Consider the following 4,813-nt stretch of genomic DNA (forward strand, 5'->3'; position numbering starts at 1 on the left):
AATCTATTTGGGATGTTAATAAGAGCAGTACAAAAATTTAGTTTCATATAAATAAATAAAAATACTCACAATACAAGCATCCCAATTCTATAATCAAAGGAGGCATAATAACAAACACGTATTTCTGCTTTAGAAATGTGCTCATAAATGTCAGTTACAAAATGGTGGATGTATTAAAGCACACACCGATGGAGATAACTTCAGGAGACATCAATAGACCAGTGAACAGCGGAACCCACGAGGAGACCCACACACATCAACTACAACTCAAAGTAATGCAAGCCGGCCAGGCAGAAACAGAGGGCTTAAATACACAGATAACAGATCAGGGAAACGAGACACAGCTGGGGTAAATTAACCCAACGACAGTAACCATAGTAACTAACTGGGAGAGAATGGAGACCTGACTAGTTCACGAGGTTCAGCTGTGTTGTGTTAATGAAGACGGTGAAACTGGGATCAAGGAGTGGCACAATTTGATGAAAGCCTAAAAATGCTTCAGAAAGCCTTGGTTTACGATCACTACATTTAAATTAGTGATGTTACGTATGACACTGAAGCTTTGATGCACGTATCACATATGCGACACAATTTCTAGTGAGTCACGTGATCGATGACAAATGAAGCCTCACTTTCTGTCAGATCACGTGCGAGTTTCGCTTTGGGTGACACACACACACACACACACACACACACACACACACACATATATATATATATATATATATATATATATATATATATATATATATATATATATATAATTTATTTATTATTTAACATTTTACTTATTTTATTCTTGTAAGTAATTTATTACTTTCATATAACATTTTTTAGAAGGCGAGATGCTTGGTGTGTGACAAAGAGCTTGTTTATGGAAACAACACATCATCCATGCTAAGGCATTTCAGAGCTTTACATGAGACTGCACAGCCCCAGAAAGCCGTGTGAAAGAGTGTTCTCTAATGCTGGGGAATTACTGTGTAAGAGGAGAAATAGACTCAGCCCCAACACTGTGAAACAGCTTTTATTTTTAAATAAAAAATAATTAAAAACTTTATCACCTTTCTGTCATTCCTACAGTTACATAAGCACTATCATTGCCAAGTGTCATACATTTAAAAACAGATGATCATATCAGACAATGTTATATTCTTTGTGTGTGTGTGTGCAGAGAGAGAGAGAGAGAGAGAGAGAGAGAGAGCGAGAGAGAGAGAGAGAGAGAGAGAGAGAGAGAGAGAGAGAGAGAGAGAGGGCCTACATTAAATCTTATTGAATAATATAAGCTTATATTATATTTTATTGTCACACTTTAATGGGAAAATGAATTTATTAAATGAAAAAATCAAACAGGTAAGGTTTTTATTTGTACACATAACATTGAAACTCTGTAGTGTGTTGTGGTTGCTTCATCTGCCAGAGCATCTGGCTGCTTTATTTTAAATAAGCACCAGATGGCGCTGTTCTCGACACTCTCGAAGCTTTGAATCTTTTCCCGGAACAGTCAGGGGAAAGCCTCATTGCTTCATGAAGCTTCATTTCTGCATTAAAGTTTTTTTTTTAAGAAAAGTTATGAAAATACAAATATACAGAAAGGGTAGATATCTACAACACCAACTAAGTAAAAGTGAAACATAACCAACAATAAAAATAACTCTCTTATACCTTTACTTCAATTGGACCTTCCCTCTCCAAACTACATCCCAGACTGGCAATCCTGCAGGATCATCCTGTGGGCATTTATACTTATGGGCAAAACCACTGACAGGAAAGCAAACAACAAGGAATACAATTCAACAAACCACCAAATCTCAATATAATAAACTTTCTGTACATGGCCTAATTCACAAATTATTATTTAAAAAAACATGAATAAATGTTTCCTCATTGAAAAACTGTTACATTTTTAAACAAACATTCCCCTTCATCTTCTACACTTGGTTTCTCCTAGTTCCCAACATGCACCTCAGCACAGATATAAAAGCTCATTCCAGAAGCTGTTCTGGTTTTTCCTCTGGTTCTAGCTGTCGCATTGGCTGGGTTTCTGTTTTAATTCAATTGTGAAGTAAATGATGTTACAAAAAGACTCTACTAACCCTAAAGGTTCTACTATTGTGTTCATGTTGAAATTTAGAAAGATCAATAACCTGATTCATGTAAAAAGGGAGTATTTTGTCCACTATTTTTATCTTTTCCATTGAGTCAGGCTGATGTGACGATGTCTCCAGATCTGCTCGTCTGCCGTGAGCTTTCTCTGCCAAGATTCATATGAAAGGTAGGTTGGAACTTTCTTTAATTACATTCTTTTATAAATGGATGTTTGATCATTATTCTAAATCCATAATGTGTTTGGGATGAACTATAACACAGAAAGCATTAAAAATGTCTTGTTGAGGAGCTGAGATTTTGATTATTTATCCAATTCTATTTGTAAGAAAGGGTTAGGGTTTGTTGGGTGTGACGGGCTGCTGATCTGTCTTCGCTGTGTTTGTGTTTCAGTGGCGGCGATGGAGGACTCCTGTGATTAAATCTTCCTGCTCCCTGCCTTCGAGAGAGAGAAAGAGGGGTTCTCTCTCCTATGTTTCTTTCGTTATGTTTTTGTTTGGTTGCTGTTGCCAGCAATTATGTGTTTTATTATAGTTTTGATTGGTAAATAAAGTGATTATCTTTTGATTAAGTTTTTCCATCATTCAGACCAAATTCAAGATTGCCAGTGTGCTGCGGCTGTGCTAATGGCGGAGAAACAACCTAAACTGCCAATTTCTAGTGGCACCGGCTCATATAAAACAAGGAAGGGTAAAAGGAAAAAAAACGATGAGGATAAACAAGTGAAAAAGAAAGAATTAGACAGAGCCCATTGACTCGGTGTCAAAACTCTAGCTGTGTTACATGAAGATAAAATGTCACGCACTGTGCAAAACAACAACTGAGACCTGCTAATTCATTGGCTTGTCATGTTGCTGAAATAATATTGTGGCGAGCGAGCAGGACGAGGCCGAGGGACATGAGAGCGGCGCGAGAGATAATGAAGACACCTGTGAGACGCACCGGTCTCGCATCTCTCACGGACGAGCGGAGGCATAAAGGAGGAGCGACGACAGTGGAGAGAGGAACAGGCCTCATTTTACACTGTGATTTAATGTTCTGTGTTGTGTGTTGTCCGTGACAGGCTGCTGGCTTATAATTTCATTTTGTATTTGTTTATTTATTATTAAACTTGTTGATCCTTCTTGATTTGTGTTCTATTCTAAAATAGAAAATATTGTAATTTTTAACATTGACTCTAGTATGTTGATCTGATGGAGTATGTGGATACAACATATACTGAAACGTTCTCAGTCGATTCAGTGTGAGAGGGCCTTGCATGAGCTTCAGCGGGACAAATGAGAGATGCGTCAGGGTCAGGGATAGGGTTAACCCGTCAGAGATCAGGGTCAGGGATAGGGTTAACCCGTCAGAGATCAGGGATAGGGATAGGGTTAACCCGTCAGAGATCAGGGTCAGGGATAGGGTTAACCCGTCAGAGATCAGGGTCAGGGATAGGGTTAACCCGTCAGAGATCAGGGTCAGGGATAGGGTTAGCCCGTCAGAGATCAGGGTCAGGGATAGGGTTAACCCGTCAGAGATCAGGGTCAGGGATAGGGTTAACCCGTCAGAGATCAGGGTCAGGAATAGGGTTAACCCGTCAGAGATCAGGGTCAGGAATAGGGTTAACCCGTCAGAGATCAGGGTCAGGGATAGGGTTAACCCGTCAGAGATCAGGGTCAGGGATAGGGTTAACCCGTCAGAGATCAGGGTCAGGGATAGGGTTAACCCGTCAGAGATCAGGGTCAGTGATAGGGTTAACCCGTCAGAGATCAGGGTCAGGGATAGGGTTAACCCGTCAGAGATCAGGGTCAGGGATAGGGTTAACCCGTCAGAGATCAGGGTCAGGGATAGGGTTAACCCGTCAGAGATCAGGGTCAGGGATAGGGTTAACCCGTCAGAGATCAGGGTCAGGGATAGGGTTAACCCGTCAGAGATCAGGGTCAGGAATAGGGTTAACCCGTCAGAGATCAGGGTCAGGGATAGGGTTAACCCGTCAGAGATCAGGGTCAGGAATAGGGTTAACCCGTCAGAGATCAGGGTCAGGGATAGGGTTAACCCGTCAGAGGCCCTGCAGACCCTCAACAATTAGAAAAACACACATCATCTGCTTTTTTTAAAAGTTGAACAAATCTAATAGATATAAGTTGCAAAATGCATTGTAATTATTATTATTCATATAATTGATACCAAAGAACTTGTGTAGTGAACTGATATAATATATAAATATTATATGAATTATAAGATACACTGGGGCTGATGTGGTGTGTCTGTCAGAACAGTTTTCTCTTCTAAGACTGACCGAGTTCTTCAGAAGTCTGTCGTGAAGATCCAGCGCTGTGTCCAGAGAGCGGTCAGCCGGCCAGAACTGAACCCAGAGCTCGAATCCACACATGAACAAACACTTTAGACTGACGAGAAAAGAGTGACTTTCACCAAGACAGAAGACATGAAAGCTTTGGTATGCGAAACTGTGACCTCATTAAACAGAAACACCAGAATCATGCAAAGACTAGAAATGACGTATGTAGGGTTTGGACCAATCAGACACACACTGATTATTCATATTCATTATATTTAATGAATATAAAAGTCTACGAAACTCCCCCAAAACTTCACAAATGAACATCACAAATGAAGTTACTATGTCGGCCGGGTGTCCTGTTACAGAGCACCTTAAGACTGATAGCAGGCTCAATAATGATTTTGTGATGATTTCAATGTGGTG

General features: G+C 40.1%; 1 long non-coding RNA gene across 2 annotated transcripts; it reads left to right on the forward strand.

The window, feature by feature from the left end:
• Nucleotides 1-1,978: 1,978 nt before the first annotated feature.
• LOC120467891 (uncharacterized) lies at nt 1,979-3,229 on the forward strand. 2 transcript variants are annotated; one of them, XR_016169593.1, is made up of 3 exons: nt 1,979-2,103; nt 2,207-2,275; nt 2,500-3,229. It is a non-coding gene; the product is annotated as an uncharacterized LOC120467891 (long non-coding RNA). The 2 variants fall into 2 exon arrangements; XR_005620153.2 differs by lacking the exon at nt 1,979-2,103 and having other exon boundaries at nt 2,112-2,275.
• Nucleotides 3,230-4,813: the final 1,584 nt, after the last annotated feature.

This window comes from Pimephales promelas, chromosome 8 (assembly GCF_988280905.1).
Source record: "Pimephales promelas chromosome 8, fPimPro1.hap1.1, whole genome shotgun sequence".
Lineage (NCBI taxonomy): Eukaryota > Metazoa > Chordata > Actinopteri > Cypriniformes > Leuciscidae > Pimephales > Pimephales promelas.